This window comes from Protopterus annectens, chromosome 1.part0 (genome assembly GCF_019279795.1).
Source record: "Protopterus annectens isolate FY-2018-M chromosome 1.part0, PAN1.0, whole genome shotgun sequence".
Lineage (NCBI taxonomy): Eukaryota > Metazoa > Chordata > Ceratodontiformes > Protopteridae > Protopterus > Protopterus annectens.
Window position 1 is genome coordinate 809,238,932 of NC_056725.1, and position 18,191 is coordinate 809,257,122.

General features: G+C 43.1%; 1 protein-coding gene across 2 annotated transcripts in view; it reads right to left on the reverse strand.

Annotated features, from left to right (window-relative positions):
* The window catches only part of GPANK1 (G-patch domain and ankyrin repeats 1), a 174,730-nt gene extending 172,669 nt beyond the window's left edge, over positions 1–2,061 (reverse strand). Inside the window, exon 1 of one of the 2 annotated variants that reach the window (XM_044063330.1) lies at positions 1,997–2,061. The gene's annotated coding sequence lies outside the window, so the exon portion shown is untranslated. The other variant, XM_044063321.1, reaches the window with a different exon arrangement.
* Between the last annotated feature and the right edge of the window lie 16,130 nt (positions 2,062–18,191).

An 18,191-nucleotide genomic window follows, 5' to 3' on the forward strand; every position in this document is an offset into this window, starting at 1 on the left:
AGCACTCAGTAGCACTTGCAACATAGATGGTAATCATCCAGCACCTTCGGTAGAACATCGTTAGTTTTAGGAGAATAGGTTTTTAGTTTTGTATTGTGTGTATTAGAAACTAGTTGGGTTGATACAATCACCCATTTCCTAAATGAATTATAATTGATTTTTAAATATTTTTTGTCAAACATGATTTTAATGTATTACTGTATGCATACAAGTTTTATACTTAACAACAGTGTGATTTAACGTGTACTGTGATTACAGTCATTTACATTTATTTAACTACTTACTTTAACTTGTACACGTTTAAGTAGGTTTGGTTCACCAGAGGCTTGGTGACGTTTTTAGCAATGAGCTAATTAGTGAAGTGCACTTGCGCTATAAATATCTGCGTTGATGTTCAAACTGTTACACTTGAAAAAGCCCGGTAAGACCGGGCGAAAGCGCTCGTGGATTTACTTGTTTGTTTGTGGTGTTGATGCAATAAAGCGGTTGACTGTTTGCATTGGACTTTTGAAAGACTATTTTTGGCAGTTGCAATATTGCATCCTTTTATACTTCATTTGGGACTATTCATTCAAAAATTTGGTATTTGGAGCATAATAGTACGCTCGGATTGTGTTCTCGGCTTTGGACCTGGAGGGTCTTTTTCCTTACTTGTTCCTGGTTTATAGTTTTCTAGTGGCTCATTGGCTCTAAAACAAATCTTACCCCAAAAGAAGTGAAAGGTAGCAAAAAGATTTAATTATCTCAGACCACAAAATTGAGCATCACTACTGAGTATTATCCCAAGCAAACCGGGTACCAATGCAACAAAAATCTGCACTTATCTTTCATACTTAATATAAACTACTGCTGAAAAGGAATTCCCCATTCTTTCAGGGCAACCCAACCTATTTCTTACAGCCTCTAATGGAAATCTGAGGTTACTCCCCAGCAATACCCAATAAATCCTCATTTTAGGATACACATTTTGGTAATCAGTACCTCCAGCTCTTTAAAATTTTGACTCTAACCTAGACTTTTACTATAATCTAACGATACCACAGTCATAATCTAACGATACCACAGTCACAATATACTACAACAATTTTAATCTGATAACTGTGAAGATTAGGAATTGCCATCTGTAACCTGGGTCGGTTTTCCTTTTTTTCTACAAATAATGTGTCTCTTTTTTTTTTTTCTTGGGGGGTGCGATCACCAGACCTCAAAAAGGTACTATTACATTTCAGGGGTGTACACTTCGTGGAAAAGACAACAACGTTAGTTAAGTCTTAACTCTTCATAATCACATTTGTTACATAAATCACCTAAATTGTCCACTACTCTTCTTGTATTATTTTCTTAAATTATATTTTAACTATTATCATTTGGCTATTACTTCATAATATGAAACTGTGCAGTGGATTTATATATGTACATACAATCTGGGAGAACACTCTGTCACATACGTCCAATAACGTCGAGTACAGTAATTTCTCTGGGCAATGACTACCGTCGGTCATTTTAACAAAATAAAAAAAAAATAATAAACCAATACACTATTAGACTGCGTCTTGTTACACCATTGCATCCTGAACATCGCTGTTAAGAAACGTTTAAGAATATTAAGTCTGACTCACGGACCCCACGCACACAAATGCCAGTTACAAAAGTTGTATCAGTCGGTAAACTGTCACTTTTCTAAACAATAAAATGAAAAGAAACCTTCACGACAGCAGAAAATATACTACAAACGCTCACAACCTCTTTTTAAGCCAGTGTGCAACGCTAGTCTATAAAAGGTAATCAAATATACAATTATGAGTTTTTCAAAACTGCCTACCCCGTTAAAAAGACGTTCTCTGTCAAATAAAATTGTGCTGTTGGTGACATCCACCGCAATCAACAGATTAAGGACGTACTTCCGTAATGCTTTATAAAGATAATTTACAAAACAGTACTGCAACAATCAAACCAAAACGGACAAAACAGGATGCAAACGTCGGCTTGCACTTACAGTTGCACTCTTCAATACAGACAAAACAGGATGTGAGAGTCGGCTTGCCACCACAGTTGTACTTCGTTCACGTGGTAGTTGTAACTTTGTTAACTAATGACGTAACTGCTTTATTTCTGGTTATGATCCGTTTGCATAGCCGTCTTTGCAGTGACACTACCAATCTCCCCGAAAACTGGCGGTTTGGGCAGAAAAGAAAGTTGAATACATTTAATAAATATAATAACACGATAACCAGCGTTATATACTTATTTTACTTCAGAAATGCATGCTAATTGAAATTTTCTGATTCTGTCAACGTCTCAAGTTCATTATACTAATATTTTGAAAAGTGCCCCTGCATGCCTCTCAACTGTCCTGATTTTTGCCACGTATTTATTTTGGTCAAAAACAAGTAAAGGATTAGCTCAAAGTGTGCACTTTAAAATGTACTGACCATCTCTATTATATTGTTTTGTCTATGCAATGTTAAGTACAAGTATATTTGGCATTATCTATGTAATTTCAGACTTTTAATACTGTATCACAACATCTGTAGTTCCCTGTTTATAGTACTGTTTGTAATCTATTATAATTTTTCTGTATAATTGAGCTTTTCTCCTCCGATCTCCACAGAAAACGGGTCTTATGACTCAGCTGGACTAACCAGGTTAACAAATAAAAATAAATAATAAAAATCTGTGGTTGTCTGGCAAAACACTGAGGACTGAAGTCACTAAATGACATACACTGAGTTTCAGACTTCATCTCGTGGAAAATGCATGCTAACACAAATCCTGAAATTCTACGTTTATAAAAGCAATACTTAACATTTGTCCCTATTAGCCATAGTCCAGAATTATGGTGCTAAGGGGTTGAAAGGTATGTGTCCCTGTGGTCTGAGAGCATGACAATGACCATATCTCTCAACCTGCAGACTGAAAATAGCTACAAAAGCCCTTGAAAAGTAGGTACATCCAGCCAAAAAGTCTGGGCATCTGACTGTCATAAAATGTGAATACCAAACTAAACATAAAACAGAGACAAAAATGATGGGAAAATATAAGCACATTATAAAAGAGACTGTGTAAAATCTGTATACTTTAATGAACTGTATTGAAAAATTCATCCTCGCAATGTCATTTACTTTTGCTTCTGAAAAAGGCAGATGTAAGATGAATAACGACATGAAAACTACAGACACTGGACCATACCCAATTTGGCTTTGTCAAAGAGAGGTATTATCTGCTCAATCTGGTGGAATTCAAGAAAGTTGCCAGGGCCATGGATGAGGGTAAAACGATACACACCTGTTATCTAGACCTGACCAAAGTTGTTGACACAATCCTGCACTCTGGGTTCATAGATAAACTTACTGCATTAGGCATAAACCCCTACATTATCAGGTGCATTACGGACTGTCTTCCTGACAAGATACACATTCCCTGGATAGGTGAATCCACTTCTGGTAAGAAACTTGTTATTAGAGGTGTCCCACAAGGCTCATTGTTGGGTCCCCTCCTGTTTGGCATATACTTCTCTGAAGTGAAGGACAATGTTGGGAACCTCTGGCTTACCAAGTTTGCTTCTGGGAGCAATCATCAAATCAACAAATGACGTTGACGTCCTGCAAACAGGCCTAAAAATGAAATCCCTTCAGTAAACCAGATATCCCTGAAAATAATTATAGTGATAGCACACCCATAAAAGTAGACCTAGTGGTTAAAGACCTAGGAACGCAGATAGATCATAGGATCATAGGAGGATACTAGGCTATTGGCCCTAAGGCCTCTACAAGTCTAGCCACATTATACTCTTGTTTCCTTATGGAACAAGATATATAGTCTATGTTTGTGCATGAATTTAAGATCAGCACTGGCTGCCCCTATCTAAGAAGGACATAGGTGAAATATCTGGTGTAAATTTACAAGTTCCCATCCAAATATCCAGGTTACACTTAAATAGGGTCATTGAGGAGCTCTGTTTTACATGATTGGAAGTTTGCTCTAGAGGAGTGGCAACCTCTGGGAGACATATCTGCCTCTCCAGCATGTCCTGTTAAGATTATTATTTTCAATAGTGATAGGACGTATCTTTCTGCTATGGACCTATTAATTAGTATGGACACAGGGAAGGCTATGATGTTTGTGGCCATTTTTAGTCTGATGGTAGTTTGTCTACAGCTGTGGAGGTAGTTTTTAGTTTAAGGAGCAACTTCATTTTGAATGAGACGGTACTTGACTAAAACTGAAGCGTGGTCACTGCTTTTGATTGGACAGGGGTGGGGGCAGACACATTAGTGTCTAAGAGAGATAATAATTGTACAAATTAGGAATTAAACTGTGTGGGCATAGAGTCTGTCATAATGTCGATTTTTGGAGAGGGAGTAGTGATCTTGCCAGGGTGGAGTAGATTATTTAGTGATGACCAAAAATGTTTTGGGTTATTTTGATATTTGTCTTGTAGGCTGGTATAGTATGTTTAGTATGTTTGCTTGTCCTGTTTGACATGGGAGTTTTGCAAGGTTTCTAAGATGTCTAAATTGCTGGAAGGCATTTTGATTTCTATTTTTATACAAATGTTTCCAGGTTTTATTCCTTTTTATCATGACTTTTTTTGTTTCTTTTGTTAGCTATGGTGTAGGATTGGACTTTACTCTTTTATTATGTGCTGGTGCTAGATTATTTAAGGTCTGTAAGTAAATGTTATTAAAGTGTTCTACAGCAGTATCTAGTGGCATTGTTCTAAGTACATTCCAGATATATTGTTTCAGTGTTTCATTTAAAATATATTTGCTGAATTTAGCTGTATTTTGTATTTGGTTATAGATAACATGTTTATCTAAGCTATGGTGCATTTTAATGGCATATGTCGGTATGTGGTTACTTATGCTGTCTGAAAGGAAGCCTACTTTTGTCAGTTTGTCTGGTTTGTTTGTAAGGATCCAGTCTAATGTTTAGTGTCTCCTTGAAGTTTTATTAATTCTAGTGGTGTGGTTTTTAATCATTTGAAGTTGTAAAAGTTTATGGATTCATTGGGGCTATTGGAATTTATGAGTTGCCAGTCTATATTTAAGTTTCCAAGCATTACAGTTTCATGGTTAATTTGTTGGGATATCCAATACAGGATGTTTTCAGCAGTATCAATGCTATTGCCTAGTGGTATATAAATTGCTGTTAAACATATATTTTTCCTATTGTTGATTTTTAGGAGTGTTATTAGAAGTTCAGCGTTGTTAAATTTGGGTGTTTCACTTTTTAATTTCTCTACGTCTTTTGGGTTTCTAATACCATGACAGGAATGGGCCCTATTCCTAAGTCAAAGTATGATTAAAGTTCATGAAATTTGTATTGTGTCAACCTTTGATGTTAGCCAGAAGTGCTCTTCGCAGCACCCACAATATGCCCAGTAATGACTCCTTCTGCAATTCATACAGTTACATGAATTGGTAACATATCTAAATATGATTGTAAATTCTTTTTTATAAGACCCATTGCTCCTACTTCTATTGGAACTGTCTGGGTATCTTTCTTCCACATTGCCCTTATTTGTGTCTGCAAATCCTGGCATTTTATGACTTTGTGTCTCTTTGTATGTAAGACACTCCCCCGGCTTCTCAAATGCTTGCACGGTGTGCAAGATTGGTGCAGGAGCTCAAGCAGGGAATATGTCCGCCGTGCAATCCAGGAACAGCCTGCACAGGTATGCACGAGCACTCCTGCACTAATCTTGCATGGACATAGCCCTTGTATGGAAATCACCCCATTTGCAGGAGAAATCCATGCAAATGAGGTGAATTTGCGATCCAGGAAGCTTGCTACCATCCGTGCAGGACTAGTGCTATCAGCAGAAATGTACTCGGTTAGTAACCGAGTACGTCTGCAAAATCCAAAACAGAACTATGACAGCCCCAAATAAATGTCATTGCAAACAGTACAAAACTTAAAAAAATCAACTTTTAATTCCTATTAGCCGATCCCGGCTGTTTAAGCGTAGGGCAGCGGCATGCAAATGGGATCAGGGAGAAAATAACAAAACAAACATAAATTAAGCATTCTAACTAAAATCAGTATTCTGCCATGCAAGTCAGTGGTAGGCAGAAGACAACATAGCCAGTGAGTAGTGGTTGCTAAGGGGGAAGGCGCAGTGTGAGACATGTAACCATGCATTAGCAGGCAATCCTATGCAAATGGGGGGAAGGATAGTGAATCCCAGTTTCCCCAGGATGTGAGGCAGGTCCAAACAGTGTAAGAGTATGAATAGCTGGTTGCATACCTAGGAGGTAGGTGACATAATGGGGAGGGTGTCAGACATACTGTAAGCAGATTGGTGCCCTGTGGCTCGGGTTTGCCCCTAGCTAAGCACAGCTAAGCTGGGGGGGGGGGGTGTCTAAACCTGCCTAACAGTCTTTACAAAGCCTAAGCAGGTATGTGTGGCACGCACCGGGTTGTACAGGAAGAAAAAAGAGGTTAAACCAGGAAATAGCAGCAGTGTGCACATTTGAGCACTCTGCTCGGTGCACACATGGGCTTAAACAGGAAGGCAATGGGAAGGGAAAACAGCAGTAGGAAGGTAATCATGGAGAACTAGCTTAGCTGGCAAGTGAAATGTATCAGAATCAGCCAATTACACAGGCAGCAGACCAGCTCAGCCCAGAACACAACTATAAACTAAGCAAATACCTTCCCCTTTGTTTTTTCCCACACTCTACACCACCGGTGTAAACAAGTGGGGAAACTTTAACACTCACAACTGCAAAATGTTAGGGGCTGCAATAGCTACCATACAACAACTTGTGGAAGAGGCTGAGGGTGGTGAGGATGTGAATGCTGCCAAGCAACCCACAGTGAGGAGATAGAGAAAAGTGTACAGACCCAGGGTAACCTACCAAGGGCTACATGAGTTGGAGATAGTGGAGCACTATAGGGTGGACAGGAACCTCCTACAGCAAATTGTTGAGCTGTGCCGGCCACTCCTCGCACACAGAACTAACAGAGGGGAACCCATCCCAGTAGATACAAAGGTATGTGTAGGCCTAAGAATACTAGCTGCAGGTACCTTCCAAAGGCCACTGGGGATATGATGGGGATCTCATAGGCATCAGCATCTAGGGTACTTCACCAGTTCCTGGATGCCATGTCAGCACATGTTGGTAAGCACATATATTTCCCCAACACCAGTGAGGCGTTGGCCAGCAATATGCAACTGTTTCTCCAAATAGCAGAATACCTTGAGGTAGTGGGTGCTATAGACTGCACGCACATATGCATAAAAGCACCACCCAGTGAGCAGGGTAGGGTCTGCATCAACCACAAGGGCTTCACCTCCATCAACTGCCAGGTCGTGTGTGATGCTCAGGGCATAATAATGAACGTGTGTGCTGGCTGCCCTGGAAGCTATCATGATTCCCACATCTGGCATCTGATGCAGCTGTACCAGAGAGTTGCCAATGGAGACATCCGACACGGTCATCTAGTGGGGGATGCTGGATACGCACTGGAGCCGTGGCTGATGACACCCATCAGAAATGCACACACACCCAAACATGAACTCCATAATGAGGCACACGCACAAACAAGAATCATAATAGAGCGTGTGTTTGGGATGCTCAAGTCACAGTTCTGGTGCCTGGGCACATCCGGTGGAGCCTTTCAGTACTCACCAGCTACATGTACCCAAATTGTCCTTGTATGTGCCATGCTACACAATATGATCCTGTGGAAGCAGATGCAGCAGGAACATCACGGGGCAGGGCCACACAGCCCCCCACCATTGCCAAGGCCTGCACAGGTGCAGAGTGACTCAGAGGAGGAACAACCTGAGCCAGCCCCAGTAGGCAGAAGGAGGTGTGCCCAGTATGCCCTGGCCTTGGAAAAGAGGCAACGCATAGCACATACACTGACATGGGAGGAACCCAGGGAATAACACCTCTCTCTGACTCTCACATACAGTAAAAGGGATGCCAAACATTATACTACCTGTGCCTAACCATGTGTAGGGAGTGTAGTATGTGCATCCAACATAGGCAGCCCTACAGCACCACCCTCAATACTGGGACACCCACAAGGTACGTGACTCACACATGCCAGTCAGGGGGGGGTCACATACCCAACAACAGTTACAGCCAGCAGGACAGGTGTAGACAAACACAAACAAAGGCTGTGCTATGGCCTCTGAATGAGGCCTATGGGCAACCCCTCCCCCCCAGTGGGATGTCAGTTGTGAAGGCTAGGAAGTCAGATACTTATATATAGGTAATTATAAGCTAAGTTCTGTAGTACACTTGTATGCCTCTAGTCAGCACGATAGGTAAGACCACAGACTGAAATGGAGCACCCGACATACCAGTACAGTCCTAGCAAATGTGTACTAGTGTCAGGTGTGCCCCCCATCCTACATAGACATATAGTAACAGTCAGGTGTGCCCCCCCAATCCTCCGTAGAAATGTATAAATAGTCAGGTGTGGCCCCCCCCAGCAATGTAGAAATGTAGTAACAGTCAATGTCAACTGATCGATGGATACCCTGCTGAGACAGCATGCAACCTGTCAGTGTACAACACAAATATCAGCATTGCAGTACAAACTACCTGGACTTAACCCACACATGTAATACAGATGGCCATACTGTGCATGCTCATACACATAGAGAAATGAAGGCAATATAAGTCAACAACATACTGAAAGGTCACATTGGGCATGCTCACAGACTTAAACACATGAAGACCATGTCTGCAAGAACCAGTGGACCAGACATGTCTGGCAGTCGCAGTTGTTAGTGCATATATTCGTCAGTATGCACCACTCATGCCTTGCACACACAGTGGATAGGAATACAGACATATATGTAAGGACAGCACACTATAATATGCCAAAGGTAGACAGACATAGATGTGTGAAAGAGGGTGACTGTGACAAGGAGCCATCCAGGCCTGTCCCACCCAGCACACAGCCAAAGGTCCCCAAACACATGAGGTGCAGATGTCACTCACTGCAGATACTAGCCACCAGTATCTGTCAGCAGTACAGACAAGGTGGTGCACGTGCCAGCTGTGCAACATGACTGTACAAGGAAGTAATCTTCTAGCAACTGCATACACTTATCTGTGAAATATGACCCTGTGTGTGCCCGCATGTGGCGTGTCAACCCCTAGATGAATGGGTAATGGCCCATGCACACACACTGCCCTCACCATAGCCCTACTATGACAAGCCTGCTGAGGTCATCCAATGTGAAATACACCTTTGGGAGAGTTGTGGCCTAGAAATCTCTGTGGTGCATCCCGTAACTGCGTACTGTTGTAGTGTAATAAACTAGTTAGGTAGGAGTTCAAATCCCCAACTTGCCAACTGTGTGTGTGTTTGTGTGTGTGTCTGTCTGTGAAGAGAGCAATGCCTTTTAGGGTAGTCGCACTCCCAACAATTTAAATGCACAACTTAGGCAAGGCTGCTGATGTCATCCACCTAGAAATACACCTCTGGGAAGATTGTAGGCCAGTAATCTCTACAGCGTGTCCTGTAACTGTGTACTGCTGTCGTGATAAAATAGTTAGGTAGGTGTTCTAATCCCAGACATAGCAACTGTGTGTGTGTTTGTGTGCATGTCTCTCTGACTGTGTAGAGAGCAATGCCTTTTATGGTAGTCACACTCCCAACAATTTAAATGCAAAACTTAGGCAAGGCTGCTGATGTCATCCACCTAGAAATACACCTCTGGGAAGATTGTAGGCCAGTAATCTCTATAGCGTGTCCTGTAACTGTGTACTGCTGTTGTGTGATAAAGTAATTAGGTAGGTGTTTTAATCCCAGACATGGCAACTGTGTGTGTGTGTGTGTGTGTGTGCGTGTCTGTCTGACTGTGTTGAGAGCAATGCTTTTTAGGGTAGTTACACTCCTAACATTTTTAATGCACAACTTAGGCAAGGCTGCTGATGTCACCCACCTAGAAATACACCTCTGGGAAGATTGTAGGCCAGTAATCTCTATAATGTGTCCTGTAACTACGTACTGCTGTCATGTGATAAAATAGGTAGGTGTTCTATTCCCAGACATGGCAACTGTGTATGAGTGTTTCTGACTGTCTGTGTAGAAAGCAATGCTTTTTAGGCTCGCCACACTCCCCAAAATCCAAATGTTTAACCTTTGCAAGGCAGCTGATGTCATCCACTTAGTATTACACCTCTGGGAAGCTGTAGCCCAGTAATCTCTGTAGGGTGTCCTGTAACTGCGTACTGCTGTAGTATGATAAACTACATAGGTAGGTGTTCTATTCCCAGACATGGCAAGTGTGGATGTGTGTGTGTGTTCCTTTAATAGTTTAGGGAGCAATGCTTTTGAGTCCATTCACAGACACTAAAACCTCCAAAGGTCCACTTTGACAGGTATGCCAATGTCATCAGCTGTGAAATACACCTTTGGGGAAGTGATCAGCCAGTAATCTCTGTGGTGCATGCCGTAACTGTGTACTGCTGTCGTGTGATAAACTAGTTAAGTAGGTGTTCTAACCCCAGCCTTGGCATCTGTTTGTGTGTGTGTGCCTGTCTGACTCTGTGTAGCAAGCAATATTTTGTAGGGTAGGCACACCCCCTACAATTTAAATACTCTACCTTGGTAAGGCTGCTGATGTCATCCACCCCAAAATACACCTCTGGGAAGGATGTAGCCAGTAATCTGCATAGCGTGTGCCATAACTGCTTACTGCTGTAGTGTGATTCAGAACTCTGGTAGGGTTCTATACCCACCCATGGCAGTTCTGGATGTTTTGTGTGTGTTCCACTGTCTGAGTAGGGAGCAATGTATTTTAGGCTAGTCACACTCAGTACATGTCAAATGCCCTACTTTGGCAATCCTGCTGATGTCAGCCAATCTCATATACACCTTTGGGGAAGGAGTACTGCAGTAATCACTGTGGAGTGTACTATAACTGTGTAGTGCTGTAGTGTAATAAACTAGTTAGGTAGGGGTTCTACTCCCGGACATGACATGTGCGTGTGTGTGTGTGTGTGTTTGTACCTCATATCCTTTGTGGAGGAGGGTGTGCGTGTGTGACACCTGGGCTCAATATGTAGCGTGTTTTGCAATTTTCTTATATAGTGGCACTAGTACATATCATAATGTCCACTGTACAGGGAAAACAGCTTTGAAATAGCCGGGAGGCTGGGGTGCATATTCATACCCATACATGTGACATCAAGGCCAGGCAATCACAGTTAGCAACCCCAGTATTACCCAGAGCACACTCTCAACCCATGTCTCATACACACACACATGGCGAGGCAACAGCCATGATATGTGTAGTACACTGCATATTGGTGACTGATAGTAACTATGGTGTGAATGCAGTGGCCTACAGAGGCCATGGCACCCTGTCCATCAGTATGATAGGCACATAATTGCAGACAGTGCACCATCATTATGTTTCCCACTGGATGCCTGCAACAACTGTGGTTCCATCACATGTGATCCACAAAGGACATACCATGCGTTACAGACATGCTCTGTATGGACAGATGCCATTGACACCAGGGAATACCTGTAGCATGCTATCAATGTAGGTGCAGGGTCAACCTGCTGTCCATTACCTGGCCCCACCACATGAGGGCCGGACTGTCACATCTGATGATAACATTCTGTGTACACAACATGGGCCAGACAAACCAGGTACATTTCCACATGCCACTGTACATGAATGTGGGATTTGTGCACATTCCAAATACCGTCCATGTCATGGTGTATAGAACACATACATTCCAAGCATTGCACAGCACTGGCCATGCACAATAGCAACCCAGGAGACTGGATGATGAATACTATACCCACCTGTGTGGTCCTTTCCGGACACTACACCCCTTAGCCATAATGCAGACCATTCTCATGTGGCCTGATGCCAATGTATACCCCTCACCTAGCCTTGTACAGCTGTCTGGCACCATCAACCACTACACACCCGTGAAGCACTGCACCCATGCATGCCGGTACTAGCACCCTGTGTCTGTGTGTGTGGTGTATGATGCTTCCAACCACATTCACACCCAGTACCATCCCCACTGGCATACTGAAGCATGCTCTCGAATGTCAGACACCATCACATACCCTTTGACCATAGAACCCCAGGATAACCCCTGTGGGCCAATTGATACCTATGAATTACTGTATTGTGGCAAGGTAAGTGGTTAGGAAGTGTATTTGTTACCCTGCCAAGTGTGACAATGTGTATGAGTCCCTTAAAGAGTGTGGCTGTGTTGACGCTGACACCTGTTCATGTGGAAAGGCTCGTGTGCTACACCTACTGTATCGCAACAGCGTTGCAGATGTCACTCACCAGCACATATATGTCTGGACAGCTCACCAACATCTAAGCTATGTGGCGCATGCAATAACTACATACACATGTGATAGCTATGCATAGTCAGTCAGGTGTTTGAAACCTTGTACTGGTAGGTGTGTGACACAAACATGCTGAAGTTTTACTCACCCACACCTTCCCTGACATACATTGTCTCTGTCTGTCCCGCCCACACCCTCTCTGGTGGATGTGGGATGCACACCTGCTTTGCTAGGCAGCAGCTTGTGTTTTGTAAGTGATGGCCATGATCAGCTGATGGCCTCTGCACCAATTACAGTCCTCCTCTTGCTGAGTGCATGTGGAATAGCTGTGGTAACATTCCCATAGCTAATTGCATGGTAATGCTCACCAATATATAAGAACATCATTTTGTTGTTGGCCCTTTACATCCACTATGTGCAGGAACTAGAGCTTGAAATGCATCTCAGATGGATTGGGGATTTACCTCTAACAACTTACACTGTGGAAACAGGGCAACACACAGGAGGGGGATGTGCCTGACCTGACTGCAGACTGTAAGTGCTGCTATACTGCATGTGGAGTAATGTTGGTTTAACAGAGTGTATGTGTGGATATGGCTGTCCTACATGTTGTATTACCTGCCATGTCAGTACTATGTTTATGAGGAATCCATATCTGCAGGGTTGTCTGCAGACTGGGCAGAGTGTTGTGCCCTTGGTGTCATGTGATACCCACTGAGCTTGTATCTGTGAACTGCAGAAGATAGTGCGAGGATTGCAGTCTGTAGATGGTGAAAGCCCTGACAGTTACTGACTTCATATCCCTCATAGGACACATGTTGCAACAAACTCTGTTACAACAGTACATGTATGAGGTTATCACAGCAACATGTGAATATTGGCCCTGTGTATGTGCTTCCAGCCACATCTCTGTCACCCCCCACCATATCAGCCTCAACAGACTATACACACAACTCATTAGGTATGGCTACAGCTTAACTACCTTTTGGACAGACTGTGTAGTGTACCACACCTTCTGCTATGTGATTGTAGCCATGTCCCCTGTGTGAACACTAACATTGCAAGCCTGTTACAGACTATTCACTTGCATGCCATTGTCAGGGCCACTATGGTTGCATATATGCCAGTGGTATGGCTGCTCTCAGATTGCTGTACATCTGACAGTCTGTGTTATAGGGGGGTTCTATGCATGCTGTTGCACATGTACCGGGATTGTATAGACTATTACTACCAACATATGTACTATGACAGTGACACAATAGCATGTATATGTTCTATTGGCCAGCTGATCCACCTCTCCACACCCATCTGACCAGGATACCCGGCCACATCACATGTGTGTGCCAACCTGGGGCCTCCTCGTGTACTGTTACAGCCATACCATCAGGTGGAACCACCCAGGAGATGTTGACCCACCCCCCTCAGGCACACACCAACATGCCCCTGTCCCCTGAGCTCAAGTCTAGGGCCTGTTTCATACCAGGCTCCACAGACACATGAGGGATGTGCTACATACATCTGAGGCACCCAGTACACATTGACATGGCCAAAATGCTCCTCCTGCTCAGCCACCAGACCGGGCACCTCCAGGACATGGACTGCTGTTGTGAGTGGGAGTTGGTGGGAGCCTTGTTCCCATTGTGCCCATATTGGGGACCATGATGTGCCACATCACAGACCACACATACCATCCACGGTGTTTACCCACCACATGTGTCACATACCACCCCTGTAGACTGTCCTCTATATCTACCAATCCTGACCACCTCCACATGTGTATCTGCCATACTTACCCATATTCCCATAGCATACTTCACCAGTGGGGGCGTTGTGGTGCTAGGATGGGACTAACATGTGACATACCCATCCATGGTACACACACTGCCAGTTGTAGATATCTGTCTGCATTGCTATGTGTGCTGCTGCCTCACACATAGCACACATCACTGTGGTAGTGATATATGTGACATGTCTTACCATACATATCTGTTAGTGTGTGTGTTTGTACAGCTGTAGACATTTGCATATCAATATTTATCTATATGTGTGTAGATATATGTGACTTCATATATATGTGCACATATATATGTCTACACATGGGTATATGTACATTTCTGGACCTACATGCTGATATACATATATATCGTTAAATATTATATATGTGACATATGTACACATATGCATACTGATATGTGGGGTACATTCAGACAACAGCTCCATAATCTCGCAACACCTTCCTGCACAGCTGCACTGTTCTGTCTTGCTACAATACAGACAGGTGCCACATATGGACACTGCCTGACATTAGGGGGGTATATGTAGGCGCTGATGGCAGGAAACCTTATTACACACCTATGGCATTCTGGCATGCTACATGACAGATTCACCTGAGTATTTTGCCAGTGGTGGGCCGTGGCTCCCACATGTCCATCCTAATGGCATTACTTCCACCACCAGCTATTGGCCACGTAATATACATACTTTCCATTATACTACACACACTATGATGGCTTACATCTTGTCTGTCAGTGCTGACATGCACAGTTAATGGCTATGGCCCACTTCACACAGGGACATATACTATTGTCCATAGCAGTTGTACAGTTGAACATCATCACAACAACACCTGATGGCACATATAGCTCATTCCACATCATCTATCCCATTATGATGGACCAGGTACTACATGCTATTACAAGTATATATGCCTCACATACCTGTTGTGGGAATGATGTCTTGTTGAATGACAGCTGGCTAAATGCCTGTGATGTCAGCTTTTTGTTTGAAGAGCTTTGTCTTTTCTTTCTTTTTCTCTTCCTCTCTCTCTGTCTCTCTCCCTCTCTCTCCAGTAAATGGATTGAGCTGCTTTGAATAGATTGCAGCCTGGCTTTAGTAGGTGGTGCACATGATCAGGTGGTGGCCTCTGCACCAATCAGTGTCCTCCACTTGCTAACTGCATGCAGCTTGCTGTGTAGTACCTCCAATTACCACTGTCATGGCAACCACCTACTATGAATCCCCATATCATGTGGAAGTGGCTCCTTTACCTTTCCTGTATGATGAACATCATTCCTGTGTGTGGGCATCAGTGTTACAGACAGCAGGTAGCAATACCTCTTACAGGAGAACTGGCACACTCAGTCCAGCCACATATTTGTAGGAGGTTCCAGAACTACAGACAGAGTGTGAGTAGAGGTGTGTTATGCTTTGTATAGTACTGGTGTTACAGGGTGTGTGTGTACATACTAGTTTACTTTGGAATGCAGTCTGTCTGCATAGCTCACACCTGTGGGCCTATCCTCTTGGTGGCCAGAGTTGTGCCTATCATGTTATGTCTGTCCTCCACACAGATGCTGTGTCTGATATTTCACTGGCAGTGTGTGTATTGAGTGCTATCAGTACATGGCTACATCCATTTATGTTTCTAACCTCAGTTCCCTGACTAAGGGTATGTTGCAGACTATGCTGTGACACCAGCGACTTGCTTAGTGTATGGCAACTGTTTTCCACATATGGGCCTGTGTTCCAGCCTCTGTCCTCCACCTACATACCAAGCTTTGCACATATGACATGCTGTCTGGGGTTGTTCTGTAGTGGGCTGTGAGTATGTCACACTACCATTGCTGCCATCAGTCCACTGCTGTTGTATCCCCCACACATATGGTGGGGCTGAGGCCATATATGTGTGAGCTTCACCTACACAATACATGTGTGTCCCTATGCACTCCAGAGGCCAGTGTATGTAACAGTGGTACATGGCCCTGTATTATTGAGTCTGGGGGGGTGCACCATAAATGACCTAGGCTGTTACAAAATGTGGGGGTATCAGGGGTGAACTGCCTTAAGGTATCTGGATGTACAATACCATGCACTTCACCTATATTTACATTACTTACATAAATCGGGTTAATGCAGGCCTACTGCCTTCTGCCATACAGACTGTTCTGTTTGTCAGTGTGTTTGTGATGATGTCAGTTATGCCTTGTTATGTAACAGTTGCATCCCATTTGGTCTGCTGAAGTCTTTACCACCTAGTGATTTTGTATGGAGTGTAGATAGAGGTTGCTGAACTATACACCTGCATTACTTACTGTTGATAGACTGGTATCCTGTGGCCCAGTCTGTCTTTACTATTGTACAATATGAAGGGCTTGGCCTGAACAGCAACAGTTGTGAACCTTTCCAGACTACTGTATTAGTATAACAGTTTCACAGTTGAATTACTCTGTTTATATGGATGTCAGTCTCTGAACAGCTATAATACATGGCATATAGAACTGTAATAGTACACAGATAAAGGTTATCCATGTCTGCAAACCTGTGTGTGGTGTTTTACCCTATGACCTCTCTGTGGGTATATGCTGCAGGCAATGATTGTCATTTGTATGGGTGGCCCATACAGTGTCCAGTTGTTAAGGTGTTAACTGTAGGCATGGTGGTTGTTCCATATTGTGTGCACCTTCTACATATGTATCTTACTGTACATATCTCTGCATGTGTGTGTATATATATATATATATATATATATATATATATATATATATATATATATATATATATAAATATATAGATAGATATATCTATATAGATATATATATCTGTATCTGCATATATGTGTCTGTGTATCTGTATCCTGGGGATGTTGATAGCTTTCATATGTTACATCTCCTGTGGGAGCCACACTGTACTGCATGATATGTTACCAATGCCAGCCTGAAATCATACAGGTGGGTTTACATGTTGTGCACATGTCATGTCAGGTCTTGCTTATGTGATCTGTAACACTTTAGTGTATTGCAGGGCGGATGTGTTTGGCTGTGGTGGTGGGGATATGCCTATTCGTACATGATGTATATTGTTTGGGGCTTCTCAACCCCATTAATGGTGCATGTGGACATATATGTATTTGTCAATCTACCATTGCTATCTACAGATGTGTGGCCATATATATATATATATATATATATATATATATATATATATATATATATATATATATATATATGTGTCTATATTACTATGGATATATATATAGATATCTACATCTTTTGATATGTTGTATCTGTTTAGATATTACTGTATTTGCTCACCCAAATACATTTACATGTTGGATTACATTCTCTGTACTGTTGAATGACTGGGCTGGTTGATATGTTTTGAATACATCATGGTTATGTATATCTGACATGGCATAGTGGTAAATCACTTTGCCTATGGTGTGTGGGGTTCTGTGTTCGAGCGCAGCAGAGGTTGTTTATTTTGTTGCTGGGCAGAACAAGGGCCATTGGATACAGAGTGGTTAAGGAATGTTTAGTCAGGTGTTAGTGGGTTTGTGAGGAGGTAAGCACTGCTAACCTGCCGATACATCTGCTTACAGAGTGTTAGCTCCAGATTTGCTTAACCTTGCTTAACCAGTGTAGTCATTGCTTACCGCCGTGCAAACAGGCTTAAGCCTGCTTACTAGTGCTTACATACGCTTACCATTGCTTATTTGTGCTTAAACCTCCCTTCTTCTTCTTCTTCTTCTTCTTTCGGCTTTTTCCCGGTTAGGGGTCGCCACAGCGGATCGCCTTGTCCGCACATTGAATGGCAGTGAAGTTTTACGGTGTCGAGTTGTCAGCCCGGCGCCCAACCTTCCACAGAAGGCACACTCACACGCACACCTAGGGCCAATTTAGAGTGTCCAATCCACCTGCAGCATGTCTTTGGGATGTGGGAGGAAACCGGAGCACCCGGAGGAAACCCACATGACCACAGGGAGGACATGCAGACTCCACACAGAAGGCACCCCAGCCAAGGATCGAACCAGAGAACCTCTTGCTGTGAGGCGGCAATGCTAACCACTGCACCACCGTGGCCGCCCTTGTGCTTAAACCTCCCTACTAGTGCCT